The sequence below is a fragment of the Anguilla rostrata genome, chromosome 18 (assembly GCF_018555375.3).
Source record: "Anguilla rostrata isolate EN2019 chromosome 18, ASM1855537v3, whole genome shotgun sequence".
NCBI lineage: Eukaryota > Metazoa > Chordata > Actinopteri > Anguilliformes > Anguillidae > Anguilla > Anguilla rostrata.
The window spans coordinates 11,026,657-11,043,595 of NC_057950.1; the positions used below are offsets into that span (position 1 = coordinate 11,026,657).

Genomic DNA, 16,939 nt, shown 5'->3' on the forward strand with positions numbered 1-16,939 from the left:
AGCTACATACTGCAGAAGCATAAATGGCACCATCGTAATCCTGGTTTTTCCTGATTAACTGTCAGTGTCCAGATCTGGTAGCATCACAGTATTGCTCTAGCCTTTCTTGCCATCAGCCTCTATGGTGTTCTTTATTTTCCTCTCTTCTTCATTCACATTCATTCTCTCTCTGTCTCTGTTTCTCTTGCCCCTCTCTCTCTCTCTCTCTCTCTCTCCCCCCTCGCTGTCTCTCTCTCTCATTTGAGTTACCCTGTGATCAGGGTGTGGTGGGTGCTCAGGGTGAGTTCTCTCCGTCCCTCAGTTGATAGTGAAGTGTGCTGGTGTTTTATAGCAGGAACAGTGGTGTGAGTAATGTGAACCTGGGCCATTGTCGCAGCTGAGGGCCTACATGTCTACAGGCATGCACCACCATCTGTCTACTGGCAACTAATCCAGTCCAGAGTATGGACAGAGGTGTACCCACTGCTGTGGGCTGTCCACTCTCTGCATTACATTACAATACTGGCATTTAGAAGACACTCTTAACCAGAGAGAATTACACGACTTTAGCATTTCTACATTGTAGCTTTTTAGTACCTTTACAAGTACCTTGCTCAAGGATGCAATGACATTGTCCTACCTGGGAATCAAACCTGCAACCTTTAGGTTATAAGCCCACTTCCTTACCCATTATGCTAAAGTGCTACATTCTGCATGAACTGTTCCATTAAACGTTATAAAAGTCGGATGTGTTTTTTGCCAAACTGTGATGACAGACTTGTTTGGAACTGGATGGCTATCCTGGAGTTGCTTATTTGACAGTGAAGTCATACTTGCCCTTTCTGCCTCCTTGAGGGGCAAAAGCAACACTGAAAATGTTCATCAAAAAAGTAATCAATACTGCAACTACCATAAGTTACAGGCCCCATCTTAAATAATATTGCTGTTTGTCCACGAGTTTACTGCTTGTGTGTGTGTGAGCTTATGTTTGTGTGTATGTGTGTACGTGCATGTGTGTTTGTGAATTTATGTGTTTGTGTGCATTTGCATGCGTGTGTGCACTTGTGTGTATGTGTGTTGTGTGTGCGTGTGTGTTTGTGTTTGTTTGTGTGTATGTGCGTTGTGTGTTTGCGTGTTGTGTGTGTTTGTGTCCATGTGTGTTTGTGTGTATGTGTGTTGTGTGTGCGTGTGTGTGTGTGTTTGTGTGTGTTTGTGTATATGTGCGTTGCGTGTTTGCATGTTGTGTGTGTTTGTGTCTGTGTGTGTGTGTGTGTGTGTGTGTGTGCGTGTGTGTTGTGTGTGTTTGTGTGTGTGTTTGTGTGTCTGTGTGTGTTTGTGTGTTTGTGAGTTGGGTGGTGATGGTGATGTTGTTGTGGCACAGATCAGTGTGTTGCAGCCGCTTATCTGGTCCAGGTGTGTGACAGCTGATACCTGCCAGAGCTACAGAGCGCAGCTAACCTGGAAATTGATGTTTCACCTCAGCGACCAGCTCTCTGCTCCACTGCAAAAAGTATGTGAGCTGGAGGGAACTTACTGGTGTGTGTGTGTGTGTGTGTGTGTGTGTATGTACGGGCGTGTGCGTGCGTGTGTGCGCGCGGGGGTGTGCGCATGCATGTGTGTGTTTGTGTGTGTGAGGGACAGAAAATGTATGATTTTGCAGTACATAAGCAGGAAGAATTTTTGAACGGTTTATTTTTCTGTAAGTTATATTGGGAGCTCTCGCTGTAATGGCACCATCAGTTTTTAGTCTGGGTGTATTCTGTGAGGAAAGGTTAGCGCGTCCTTCGTCTGAAAGCTGACATTTTTTCTCATAAAGGCCAGCGCATAGTTGCCAGAGAGGATTAATTGACAAGATAGGTGCCTGCACTCCCATTTTCCCGTTCGGATCCCCACTCAAACCTCTCCCTCTCTCTCACACACACAGACTCAGATTCAAATTGTTTTATTGGCATGAAATACAAATGTAATGATTGCCGAATTGTACATATCAATAATATGTAAAATAAGAATTATCTGTCTCTCTTTCTCTCCCTCCCTCCCCCCTTCATCCCTCTCTTCTTCGTCTCAGATCCACAGTTTAGTTTAAGTCTGCATTAATGGACTATGTTCTTGAGTATCTGGAATGAATACTAAATTCTGGTTGTACTTCACTCTAGATTACCGTGAAGCAGTGTTTTTTTTCCCCTCAGATTCTTCCGTTCATTTTTCTGGAGTGGTAGTATGCCTCCGGCCTCTTCAGTAGCTGGATTTGATGTGTGCTCAAGGGGGCTGTGACATCATTTGTGCTGAATGACTCTTGAGACCCTTACCCCACCCCCTTGACCCTACAACCACACCCTTGCCCTAATGCTTCACCCATTAAGACCCTGATAAAATGGGGCATGATTGTATCACCTCTGGTGTCACCTGTAATGTCCCTCCCCTCACCCTGAATACAGGGAGGCCCGGTCCCTTCAGAGGAGTAATGATGTGTGCAAGAATAGACAATTTTGGTCAGTCTGACAGTCTATCATTGTCTGCCTACAAAAATCCATTCCTTTTATTGTCTGTCTTTCCAATTGTACTTCAATCTGTTCATCTGTGAGCCCGTATCTCTGCTTTTCTGTCAATTCCTTTTATCTGAGGATTAAACGCAAGATGGTCAAAGTGCACGTTATTTGCTCTTTGGAATGTTGAATGTGTGTGTGTGTGTATGTGTAGGGGTGTGTGTGTGTGTGTGGGTGTGTGTGTGTGTGTGTGTGTGAACTGTCAAAGGCCATTAAAACGAAGTGCTGGATGCCATATCTGCCGTGCTGATTGTTCATGCATATGGTGGGGTAGAATGGTTACACTGAAATTAGCCAGCCTGGGTTACCCAAACAAGTTCAGTAAGGACTGCAACTCATTTATTTCAGCCCAGCTGCAAATTTAACAAAATGATAAATAAATATAAAGAAATCATGAATGTACATTTTTTCCAGTGGGTCTGCTTTTCCCAATTGGTGATGTGTCCCTGAAATCAAGTTCAGCACAGTGGTTTGACTATGAAATGATCTAACACACACACACACATACACATGCATACACAGACACACTCATGCATGCACACATGCACACACACAAACACACACACACACACACACACATACACACGCGCACGCACGCACACACACACACACACACAAGCTTGATTGATCAGTCAGCCCAGCTGTCTTGCTCAGGCTTGTATCTCGTCCAGTGTTGTCTCTCCCTCCAGATTGACTCAGAAGGTCAATTGCCAATTTGCTTCAGCCAACATCTTTATCAAAACCAATATTAATTTTTGCTAATTAGGACCCGCAGCTAATGAGCGTTACAGATAATTAGTTCATTTATAATCCATAAAACAAGTGTGGCTTGTTAGCAGGCTGCAACACAACCTGCAGTAGACATGCGCTCGTATGCAAACGTGCGCACACACTCACACACACACACTCACACACACACACACACACACACACACGGTCCACTGGGAAGAGTGCAGGGGGGATATGCGGGGTGATTGGTGGAGCGGACAGTCACTTATGTCTCTGAAACATAGTGGTCATCGTACACATTGTTCTCTTTCACTGGGAGTGCACTTCCTCCCAGTTCACAGCCATCTCAACTCTCTCTCTGTCTCTCTTTCCTTGCCTGCATTGCAGTCAGCTGCAGAGACAGAGGAAACGGGTGTAGTATCTATCGCAAATGCTTTCTCTCTCTCCCTCTCTCACTTCTTCTGTTTCTTTCAGTGCCGTTGCACACTATGACCGTCCTTCCCGAGTGCATGAAAATGATCCGAGATACCCAGGCCTTGCAGGTGAAGGGACTGGTTGGACACCGGTAGAAAGAGAGGGAGAGAGGGAAGGAGAGGGGAAGGGATGGAGAGAGTGAAGAATGAGAATGTAAATATGGGGGGAAATAAAGATGAAGAGCACAGAAAATAGAGACATAGTGAGAGGAGAGATGAAGAGGTGGACAGGCTGGCAGAGAAAGAGGAAAAGAGGGAGAGATGCAAATCTACAACAGATGGACAAATGAAATGCCTGAGAAAACAGCAATTTTTTTAAAAGAGGAGAGTGAAAGAGAGAGAGAGATAGAGAGAGAGAACATGTGTGGAGGAAATGGGTTGTGTGTCTGTGGGACAGATAAACTCCAGCCGTCTGTGCAGGGCTGTTGCCTGAGCCTTTCCTCTGCCAAGCCAAGCTGCCCTGAGCTGTGGCAAGTTGAGCACTCCAGCCCTGAAACATGCTCAACTGTGCTATGCGGAGACAGGCTGTGCTGAACTGTGCAGTGCTAAGCCAGGCTGTGCTGAACTGTGTCGTGCTAAGCCAAGCTGTGCTGAACTGTGCTGTACTAAGCCAGGTCTATGCTAAATGATCTTGAGATGAGATCAGCTGTGTCATTTTGCCCTGTGTTCAGTGATCTTGTGATCAGTGATGTAGCATTTTTGTATGTGCAGGTCTGTGTTTTTTAAAGGAAGAAAGCTGTGAGAGACAGACAGCAAAGTGAGCAAACGCATCGCCCTCCGCGGTAAGGGCACAGACAACAACGGTCAAGACTGACAGACATCCGTCGCCGAGAGCGATGGCCGCCGTTCCTCTGAGGTCGTCGTCCGCGCCGTCTCCGTCCGAAAAAGCCGCGGAAAAGCAAAAAAAAAAAACGCACTTAACCAACGGAGGGGAAAAAATAAGAAGAATGGCGTGACGGGAGAGCGGGGGGGTCTGTTTTCTGGGCGAAAACGGCCGTGCTATTATCTGCGGCTTGATTTAGTTCCCCGCGAAATAATGGCTCGAACGGGCGAGGTCATAACCACGGCGTGACGGTGAAGTTTGCTTGAGAGGGGAGACGCTTTTAGGCAGCCCGGGCCCTGATGGAAACGTCGGAAAGTGGACGGGAGGAGGGGGGACGCGCTTTGTCTCCCTGACAGGCCCGCGCTCCGGGTGTCACTCAGGGGCCCTCAGGCTCGCTGCTGCAGGAGGACAGAACCACCTCTCTCTCTCTCTCTCTCTCTCTCTTTTCGTTTTTACTTTGGCGTTTTTATTTATAATTATGGGGATGGCTTGAAAATCGAGAAAGAAGCTTCTGGAGTGGTTTGGACTTTCATTTCATTGTTATTGGGTTTTTTCGTTGTTTTTTTTTGGACAGTTTTCAAGCTGCAGACTCTGCCAGATTGATTATTAAATTTGCTCCTGCCCTGTGCCCATGTTGGACAGGCCAGTGGATCCTGCCTGAGCCTTTAGACATTATTTGTTTTAAGGTGAGCTGGAGGTAGGAGGCCACCGTAGGTTAATATTCAGCCCTTGAGATGCCTCTTTGGGAATTGACACCCCAATAGCCACTATTTAGGGAGCATTTTTATTAACAATAGGAGAGAGAGGCTTCATCATAATGGGCTGAGCTATCATGTGGCCTGTGAGTCATAGCAAGTTAGTTCAAAAACTGTGAGTCAGTTCTGAGGTTCGCAAAGCCTCACATTGTCACTTGCCATCACTACTTTGAATGACACCGTGCTGTAGGCAGTTCTACAGCCGTAGCCCATCCCACCTGCTCTGGCACACACACATCTCTCACACCTGTCACTTATCCTGCCCTGCTCTGTACTGCCCTCTGCAGGGAAATGCAGTAGACACAAGATTATGGTCTGTTGACATTTCTGCCCAATTCGCATTGAATTGCCTTATTAAGTAGTACTTCTTGGCACAAACTGAGTGCCACAATTTAAGGCTTGAGCTCACATGGTGTCCAACGAATCATCACGTGACCACTTCCTCTTGAATTTCCTGCAGTTCTAGGAAGTAGGCGTCTTTACCTGGACCTTCCCATATTCTGGTGCTGCTTATATCTAAAACAGAACTCTCACCCATGTCCTGTTCTTTGTTAGCAATGCCATCAGCTCTTTATTCCCTATGGAGGATCTTTACTGCGGTTCCACTTTTTCATTTCCTGGGGGTTTCTCCAGTCCAAACATTAGTACCCAAAACATAAACTCACTTTTTTTTCTGGACTCTGTTTTACATCTCTCACATTGTTTGAGTGGTTTCTCTGATTATTTTGCCTCTGTTACCTGGAGGTGGATCAGAGACTCTGTGATCACACACGCCTGTCTGTTTGTTCACTCGCTTGTCAGTGAACATGACAACTGAAAAATTTATGGGGATATTTGGATCACAGTCTATGAAAGGATTGCCTATGGGAGAAGGAGTGCGCTATTATAATTAGTGCCGCTCTGACATCTGTTACAAGTGGCAGTGGTATGCACTCCAGCAAGTGCCAGTCAAGTTTTAAGTACCATTCCCCTCATCTTTTCTGCTAAAACTCTCTCTCTCACACACACACAGACGGAGAGAGAGAGAAGGCAAGAGAGATGCGCACACACATACATACACACAGAGTGAGAGAGAGAAATAATACAATTTTTCCCCCAGCACTTATCACTAAGGCTGGATGACCTTCAAGCAGTTTATGTGTGTCTGTATGTGAGAGGGAGAGAGTATATGTGTATGTGCGAGAGAGAGGGAGAGGGATAGAGAGAAATAGAGGGAGAGATTGTGGAGGGTGCGTGTCTCCCATCCGTAACAGATTTAGCCATAAATCTACAGGATTAATATACACTCTTTCAAGGACTATCATGGTGTGTGTTGTTGAAACACAGGAGTCACTTAGAGCTGGACCAAGCCCATCATCCGTCTTCAGATCACTCGCCACCGATTTTATTAATGTCTCACACATGGAGAGAGAGAGAGAGAGAGGAGAGGAAAGGAAGAGAAAGGGCGATGCAGAGAGAGAAAGGGATGAAGGGAACAAGGCAAGACAGCAGTAAAACAGAAAGAAGTAGAGAAGGCGAGGGGGGGGAAATTGAAAGAAAAGCGTAGCGAGCAACTGGAGTAGGTGGGAAAAAGGAGGACGGGAAAGAGGAGAGGGAGAAGAAGAGAAAAGGAGAAAGAATGGTGAGGCTGACAGAGGCAGAGATAAGTGCAGCAAAATGCTTAGGGAGGTGGGCTTGCAACTGTTAGGCTGTCGGTTCCATTCCCAGGTGGGGGGCTGCAGCTGTACCATTGGGCAAAGTGCTTAGCCTGAGCTGCATCTGTGAACATCCAGCTGTATAAATGGATTTTTATATATATAAGAGCACCTGCTAAATGCCTGTGCTGTATTGTCATAAGGCGGGAGGACTGAGGCCTCTTAGACCACCACGGCCTGGGTCGCCGCACAGGTCTGAAAGCACAGCAGAGAACAGACTGACGAGCACGAACAGAGAACTCTTCACCAAACTAAATGCCAACCCCGAGACAACTCTGAGTTTAACTATCAGGCCAGGCTTTTAATTACAGCCTGTTAATTAAGTCGAAATAGAATTGTTTTATTTATCGCATTAATTATGCAAATCGGCCCTTCGGCTTTCCTTTAAATTCTGCTTGCTTGGTGTGAACCTGTATCGCAGACTCCGCGAGGTAGAGCAGTCTGCGTGTGGAGGGGCTGTTTTATTGTTTCAGTGCTCAAACTCGATCACGCTCGAGTATAGATAGTTCTGTCTTTGCACGGATGTGAAGAGTATGACACAGGACAGATGAAGCGCTTTGTATGTATTTTATGCACATTATTATCAAGGACTATAAGATTTAGCTCTTGAATGTTGCATGATATAAATAACGTGGTGTCATTGGCTGGTCAATGATGATGGACATCATGGGGGGTGGGGGTTGGGGGTGGCTGTTGGGAGAGAACGAGGCTGAGCACTCCTTCATTTTTAACCCTCTTTCCTGCTTTATATTCCATCTGCTCTTTAGCTTCAGGCTGGCACCCTTCCAGAGTTTTATTATATGAAATCCAGTGTCCTCCCCTTACATGGATCCTCTCTGTGCCGGTATAATGCGGTATGGTGTCACTTTGATTTAACTGGCATTATACCACATTATCATTTTCTCTCTGGGCGTTCTGACAGTCATATTCTACTTTCATACAGGGACATGGGACGGTTAAATATTTCTGCCCAGTGAAAGCAAAGTAAACTGGGTCATTGTTTATTTTTTTAATTTCCTTTTGATATTTTTCATTTTCATTTTATCTATTCCTTTTTTGTGTAACGGGTCACACTTTTAAGTATTATCTTCTGAAAACATATTATGATGTGTACAGTCCTCATAAAAATGCAACTTATTATGCATGCTTCTTGTATGTATTTGAGTATTTGAGTAGTCGTGTGTGTGTCTGTGTTTGTGTCTGTGTGTGTGTGTATTGGTCTGTAAGGTTCTGTGTGTATATGTATGTGTATGGCTCTGTGTGTGTGTGTGTGTGTGTGTGCGTGTGTGCATATGGCTCTGTGAGTGTGCGTGTGTGTGTGTGTGTGTGCGTATGGCTCTGTGAGTGTGTGTATATATGTGTGTATGGCTGTGTGTGTGTGTGTGTGTGTGCATATGGCTCTGTGAGTGTGCGTGTGTGTTTGTGTGTGGTTATGTGTGCGTGTTTATAGCATAATGAGCTCCCTGCGGTGCTATGGGTTGGGTAAAGGTTGTGGCAGGTGTGGTCAGCACGCTGCAGTCTCCCTGGGGACTGGCTTTACTGCCTGTCTCAATGGGACTTTCCCTCTGCGGTCCAAATGAACTGTCTGGATTTTTACACCCGCAGTCCTACAGAGCCCCCAACGCATAGCTGTTTATATGTAAATCACCTGCTACATGCACATCGAAGGAGATTTCTATTCCAGACGTGTGCTAACACAGCTCACTTCTCCATCTGTCTAATTTTCCATCTCTCCGGACGCAGACAGGACCCCACCGCCACAAGGTTTAGAATGCGAGGGCCTTGGGGTGAGTGGAGGTCTTAATAAGGAACACCCCCCGCCCCCCCCTCCCACACACACACACACATATCTTAGCGCTCCTGAGATTCATTTATTAGCTGCACGACAAATATAACGTTTCAACCTGGTAAGTTCTTGTCAGGTGTACAGCGATAATCTTCTCCTCCATAACTTAATTTCCCTGAAAGATTCATGCATGAATCAGTTCTGCAGGGCAGACTGGTGAGGTGTGAGGCTTGACAGATTGATTCAAATGAACTTTCTGAGTCCGCGTGCTGGAACCTGTAGCAGTGGGGTAGTGATGGACGCACTGCATACCCGCAGTGGCAACACAACCCACGGAACATCACTCGCTGAGCTGCAGATGAAACCTGAAAAGCCGTTTGCTCTCGTTTGTTCCTTCAGCTTTTTAAAATCTGTAATTAGCGCAATTATTTCTGTTTAAAATCAGCCGATTGGCGAGCGACAATATTTCAGATGTAATTTTCCAACAGCCACCGATCGCCTCTAAATAATGTAGCATATCCATTTTGTCTGCGTGTGTGAGAAACGGCCCAGGCCCTTGATAATGACACGCAGCCAATTATTAGTGTATATGATTAACTGTATTGGCTTATCAATGACGCTGTATTAGCATGCAGTTGATATCTTTCTCAGAGTAGCGCATCGATCAGTGTCACCCACAAGAACTCTAATCTCTTTCAGTGATGTGCTTTGGAGGAACGCCTTCTTTGGCACTAGTCGGTGCTGTTTTATTAAAGGAGTGCATATTCAGTGCCGTATGTTATGTGTGTCAATTTCTCTGTGTTTAATTTCAGTGAGAAATATGAAACGGTGCTGATTTCAATTAAAAACGCAAAACCAATGGATGTGAGCCATAAAAATAAATTGAACTAATTGCAGAGGGATTAATATTTAACTATAATTCCAATTCCTAAACGAAATAGGTGCAAACCCAAAGGCAAAAAAAGAACAAAAACCATCAGCAGACCTATCCGCCTGATTGCTTTTTGTTTAGTACTGGAAAGGGACGATATTTAGCCTACCTTCTTTAGTGATCCTGCCACTGGTTTGATTGACAGGTAAGTGACTCATCAACCTTTGGTTTAGATTACATCATCTGCACAAACTTTCATGGTTCAGGACAGGCCATCAATATTTATGTATGTCTTATTCAGCTCAGATTATATGGTGTCACCTGCCTTCAGTCAACCCCTGACTCTTCTCCACCTCTCACCCTCCGCCCCCCGCCCCCACCTTAGGGCTGAATTCCTTGACGGCAGTTCTAAATCTCCTCTCGCACCGGTGCTCCCAATGCCCAAATTGACCATCTGGGCCACGGGGTCATCAACGTCAATAAAGCACAGGGTGTCCCGGGGAGACCCCCTTGCCCCTGTCCCCAGCTGCCGGGGGGGAGGGGTGTATCGATCGGTACGGGACAGATGTCAGTGAGTTACACTCACTGTCCCACCTCTAGCAGAAGCACCAAAAAAAAGAGAGTTCCCTGTTGTGTCATTTTATTCTTAGTTTTCCATGTATTACTGTTTCTCATTTCAAAACTTTATTTGTTTATCTTGGTGGTGGTGAGTCGCAGTGTATTCTGTAACAGCAGTGGATGTTCTTTCATTTTCAATTAGTATGATGTATAAAAGTTAATTATACTATAATACTATGTATACATACTGTTACATAGATACTGTAACGTACATACTGTACTGTAAATATGAGGGTATTTTATTTTAAAAAACATCCTATTTGGATGTCAAAATAAAAAAGACATCAAAAGAGGTTCTCACTTTTTATCTCTCAATTCCTTTTTCCAAGTTTCTTTATCGGAATGACATTGTGCAGCGTTGCCGAAGCAAGTGTGACAAAGTCAGCAATTACACTGTATGAACTATGTGCATGCTTACATCGCTACTTTCTCTCTCTGTTTTCTTTCTCTTTTTTAATCAATCCATTTCCCCTAGCCTAAATGTGCCTGCAGTGGAAAGGGACAATGTTTTAGGTGATAAATGAACCTTTAATCTCACAAGAAGGTTGCAGTCGCATGCTAGCCTGCCCTGCTTGCCCCACCCTTTTCCGATTGTCCCGCGTTCTTTGCCCTTTGCCCTTATAGATAGATTTCCCCCCGCCCAAAAAGATTTTTTGTTATTGAGTTGCTTATTTCTATAAGCAACTCAAGTTCACCCAGCTAGTGTTAGCTTAGATAGCTAATGAAAACATTAACTTTTCACCATTGACAGAGATGAGTATAGAAAAATTCTTCTTTTAAAAAAAGAAGGCAAGAGAAGGAGGAGGAGAAATCACCGCAGTTGCCGGATAGCTAAGATTACTGTCACCTGACAGCATGGAGAATTTTCTGTAACTGAGAAGCATAGCAAAATTGTGGGTTTTTTGCATTCTGCTCGTTCTCCCTGGTACAACTTGACGTGAAAAGTGCCGTGCAGATTTCATTTTCATCTGGAGACACGGCCAAATAAATAAATAAAATTGCCCTCACACAAAATATAAATAAATAAATAAAGTTCCCGAACACAAAATGTGATTTCTTCTGCGGCCAAATAAATAAATAAAAGTCCACAAAAATTAATAAAAGTCCCAACACAATGTGATCTTTTGAGCAATAATCTTTAATAGTTACAAAACAATTTAATAAACAGTACAAACATACTGTCTGTGCTGTTTATGAAATTGTATTGTATATCTTCCTTCCTGAACAGGTCACTCACCACTAATAACCTGTGGGAAACACCGCCTACTCTGCCCCACAGTGTCTTACTCAAACTGCCCCGCTTTCTCTGCCCTGTGGCACCCTGTCCCGTCCGAGCATAGGCGAAAAGACCAGGTCCAGCTCTGCCTCTCTCTGCCCTGCTGAGGAGAGGGAGGGAAGGAGAGGAGAGGAGGAGAGAGGAGAAGAGGAGAAGAGAGGGGAGGAGAGGAGAAGGGAGGAGAGGAGAGGGGAGAAGAAAGGGAGGGGAGGATTGGAGAAGGGAGGAGAGGGAGGGGAGGAGAGGAGCCGAGGTGTTTTCAGTCTGTTGAAGGGAGGATTGGAGAAGGGAGGAGAGGGAGGGGAGGAGAGGAGCTGAGGTGTTTTCAGTCTGTTGAAGGGAGACGGATAGCACTGCCTACCTCATCGCTCTTTTCAGGAGTGCAGGGGGTATGGAGTCGGGGTGTGGGGGGAAGTGTGTGAGTGTGAGTGTGTGTGTGTGTGTGTGTGTGGGGGGGGGTGTGGTGGGGTGTGTTGGGTTGTTGTGTGGTGGGGTGGGTTTTAGCCTTTTAATACGCGCTGTATCATTCATAACTGTAATGCCTCCGTCACTGTGTGCTAAATGGCATCGTTTGTCAGGAAAGGGCTGGTTGCCTCAGTGCTACAGATAAGCTTCGACAGTCAGCTCTGCATTGCGTCCACAAGTACTCAAACTCTACTCGCTCTCTCTCTCTCTCTCTCTCTCTCTCTCTCTCTCTCTCTCTCTCTCTCTCTCTCACCCACACACACACACACACATTCACACACACACAAACAAACACAGTTTATCCAAGCAAAGTTTCATTAGCTCCTACCACTGTCTCTGCATCATATTTCTTTCTCCACCTGTGCCCCCCCCCCAAATCCCTGACAAATAATACTCCGGTCTCATTTTCTTTACCCTCCTTCTCTCCTTCTGTGTTGCTGTGAAAACAATAACAGTAAGAAACATATTCCACTCAGCCTCAGTTTGGAGATGGACAAGATAGCATTTGTAACTTCCTGTATGAACGGGGCTGTTAGCGGGAGCCGCGTGCAAGAATTCTGTTCATTTTCGCTTGCATTTCGGGCGGCACGCAGTGTCCATTTTTCCTGTCTGCGGCTTGAGCCGGTGAAAGTCTGTAGGGGTAAAATAGTTATTATTAATGAGTAGGTACTAAAATGCCTAATTTGCTCCGTCTTCAACCAAATTATAACTCACATTGAAAGCAACTAAATTTGCATAAATCTCATTAGAAACGGCGAGCGGGGTTCATAAATCGTCTTATTAATTAGTCATTTTTCCTCTCTTTTATGGGAAAATGTAGTGTATTAATAAAACGAAAGGGGCGTGTGATTGTGCAGCTTAATTGGTCTTTGTGTTCCTTGGCTTGGCTGAAAACTGACAAGAGTTGGTACAGAAGGGAGTATGGCTTCACCTCTACCATACCACTGTTTAATTGCATAACGGTCATAAGTGTGTGCGCATTAAGTGTGTATGCATGTATCTGTAAATGTGTCTGGTGCGTGTGTGCATTTGTGTGTGTGTATTCATGCAGTGTTTATGGCAATAAAATGGAAATTAAATACAATAATTTTGTCGCTTGCAATGCAAACGTGCTCTAATTTCACATTTTGAATCTGCAATTATTTTTGTCATGGTGGCTTTTATAATGCCTGTTTGCACCTGGGTTTGATTAGCCAACCTTTCTGCATTCCACACCCCAACTCAACAGATGAATGACCCCTGTGACCACTGCAGCTCCAATTAAGCTCACTGTTCTTCATATGGGTAGTGTATGAGTGTACACGTGTGTGTGTGTGTGTGCATACATACATATGTGTGCATTCGTATGTGTATATGTGTATGTGTGTGTGTGTGTGTGTATATATGTGTATGTGTGTGTGTGTGTGTATGTGTATATGTGTATGTGTGTGTGTGTGTGTGTGTGTGTGCATACATACATATGTGTGCGTTCGTATGTGTATATGAATTTGTGTTGTGTGTGTGTGTTTGTATGTATGTGTGCATCCATGCGTGTTTTCATGCATATGCGTTTATGCTTGTGAGAGAGAGAGAGACTGAGAGTATGGGTTTGCTTGACGGCTGTGTGTTCACAGGCCAAAGGAGAGGTAATGGTATAGATGTCTTTCCAGCTGTCTCTGATATAACCCGATCCAGCCTGCATGCTGACAGACTAACAGGGCAGTACCCACTCAACAACTGTACAGAAGGGCTTTCACAAAATTCTTAATATAAATTCTCTTCTTTCATTTGTTAGTTTATTTTCATTCCCCATTCAGAATATTTAGCACACCATTTAGGTTATTATTTTAACCAAAAGAGTGGATGACCAAAGAATACTTTCAATTGTGTGGAAAAACTCCTGTTCAACCGCTCAATAACACTCTCCAAGATGTGGGCTTGCATTTGTCAAAGACTACGACAAAGAAATGACTACTCCAGCATAATCTCAGAGGGTTTTCCTCAAACCGCTGGCCTCAAGACCAGAATGGCCAAGTTAAAGTTTGCTAAAAAGTACATTTGAAAATCTGTAGCATTCTGGAACAAAGTGTTATGGACAGATGACATGAATATTAACCGGTACCCAAGTGTGGAGAAAGAAAGGGACTGCTGATGACCCAAAATACCACTTCATCTGTGAAATGTGGTGGAGGGAGTGTTGTGGCTTGGGCAATATGGCTGGCCACTGGAACTGGCTCACTCGTCTTCATTGATGATGTGTGTGCTGACAGCAGCAGCAGAGTGAATTTTGAAGTGTTTACCTGCTCAGATCTGACCAATTTCCTCTAAACTCATTGGACATTGCAGCACCTTGCAGCAGGACAATTACCCCAAACATACTGCTAAAGCAACAAAAAAAAGTGCAATTTTCTTGACGGGCTAAATTAATCCCATATCCTAAATCCAATTGAACGTGTGTTTCACTTTCTGAAGACAAGACTGAAGGCAAAACACTCCAGAAAAAAAACAGGAACTGAACATGGCTGCAGTACAGGCTTGCAGAGCACGGGACGGTACCCAGTGTCTGATTATGTCTATAGCTCACAGACTTCAGGCAGTTATCGAATTCAAAGTATTTTTGGCTAAATTCTAAATGTGAAGTTTTTATTTCAGATTATGTTAATTTGTCCATTTACTTTTGCTCCCCTAAAACGACAGGACTATGTAAAAAAGAGCTACAGTTGTTACAAGGATCACCTGATATGAATGTAAAATTAGACTCAAATTAATGCTGACAGTGTGCACTTTAACCTCATAGTTATTGTTTCATTTCAGGCCCAATGCGCTGGAGTACAGAGCCATAACAAAAATTAGAAAAATTTGTCTGTCTCCGATACTTCTGCATTTAACTGTAGATATACTTGCACATTCTGGAGCACGTTGACTTGTGTTTTATTTGTTCACATGTGTCACGGCCCACAATCCAAAGCACTTCACTCATTACTTTAGTCTGCAGTTCATGGGTTCCTGTCACAAGGCTATCCTTCTAAACTGATCGATTTTTAGAATCAGTGAACACTGAAGTGGTCCCACTTCCTCTCCACATTCAGTTTCTGTTTGATTGATCTCCTTACCATGGCTCTGTCTGCTTGTACCTACATCTTTCTTTGTTTTTATTCTTTATGTTGCTTGTTTTGTGCCCCCCTCCCCCTCCCCCCGAGCCTGGTTTCTTTAGATGTTTCTTCTTATCTGCCGCATGGAGTTTTTCCTTGCCACTGTTGCTTTTGGCTTGCTCCTGTGGGGGTTTAGGTCAGAGTTGTCTGTGAAGCGTATTGTGACAATTGTTTGTGAAATGCACGATATAAATCCATTTTTCATTTGATTTGAGTATTTTAGGAACCTTTCTAAAAAGACTCTCTGCTGGCCGTTGTGATGCTTTGATGGACTCTTCACTGGATAAGAAATCCCACAGCATTATTGCCTGCTAGAGTTCATAAGCTGTGAATAGGGTGTAAGCAGATCTGCATAATCCATGATTCAGCATTCGGGCTGTGCAGAGTAACGGCCTGGTAACCATGCGTCTGGCAGGTGATGTCACACGACCGATCTCCCAGAGTGCAGTGCACCTGCCGCTTTTCAGCTTTTTTTTGGGGGGGGGGGGGGTGAACGGGAAGTTACAGACTGCAACGGTGCATTCAAACACTCGGGACCTGTTTTAATTGGACTCTCACAGTGACAGCGCCCCCTGGAGTGAGCATGCATGATTACACCCCGCTGAGCTCTACACCTGGATGTTCCAGTAGGAAAGCTGCAGATACTTCAAACCAGAACAAAACGTTTGAAAAAGAATCATCGTCTTTTAGGGTGACTGTGTAGAGTAGGGGTTAAGGAAGTGGGCTTGTATTCTGGTGTTAAAAGTCCAAATCCCAGGTGAAGCACTTCCAGTTTTTGTCCTTCAGTGTTTGTGTGAAATGTGGACGGGACCAATTACCAGTGCTCAGCTGGCCTCCCTGATTGAGTCCAATGAGGATCAGCTGTGGGGAGGGATATGCAAGAGAGAGAGGGGACACAGAGATTTCTTTTGCAAAGCTAGGCCTGCCTTTTGGTTGTTTGTTTGTCTCATGTTTAGAGTTTATTTGTTGTTTCTTAAGGGTTCTGTCATTTTTATTTGAGGTTATTGACACTGACAGCTGAAATCAGCATAGGTGCTTATCATGCTGAAGAACAAGGTTATCTAAGTAAGTAGGCTCTCCCTTTTCTAGAAGACCTGATATAGGCCATACTTTAGCACATGCTGCTCTTCTATGCCTGTCTCGTCTTCGTTTATTTTGTTATGTGTGTTGTGTTGTCATGTTGGCATTTGTCATGTTTTGTGTTAAGTGCTTTTCTTATTCGTGTGGTGTTTATGTTGCCCTTTTGTTGACTACCTGCTTATTGTAACTCAGGGGGTTGTCGGTCGTAACACACTGCTGTTGTACCCTTGAGCAAAGCACTTGAACTGAACTTGCATCATAATTATCGAGCCGTATTAACAGACAGCATGTAAATGTAAGCTGTTTTAGCTCCTCTGGAGGCCGTCTGGTAAGCAAGTAAATGCTGTATGAAAAGCACGACAAGAGGTCAGGAATGTTCCTCTTATGAATATCTCACTAACAAGTATTCTGGCTGTCTCTAGAGCGTGGAAAATTGGTGTCAAGCAAAAACTGTGTGTTTTGCTTATTTATTTATTTATTTTTTTTTTTAAGCACACACTAAAATTCTTGTGTGCTATATGTTCAATGTCATAACTATCAGTAACAACTCTTTAAACTGGTTACCAATCCCATGAGACTAAACCTAGTGGGAATGAATAATAAAATAAACTCTTGAGATCCTCAACTTGGGGTGCCCAAGGCAAGAGGTCAGTATTAACACCCCCCCCCGCCCCCCCAAATCTTGAGACTGTCCCGCCCCAGACACCTGCAGT

The 16,939-nt window shown here is 44.4% G+C and overlaps 1 protein-coding gene across 1 annotated transcript in view; it reads left to right on the top strand.

Annotated features, from left to right (window-relative positions):
• Positions 1-16,939, top strand: part of cdh23 (cadherin-related 23) — a 159,815-nt gene that overhangs the window by 8,487 nt on the left and 134,389 nt on the right. The window lies entirely within an intron of this gene.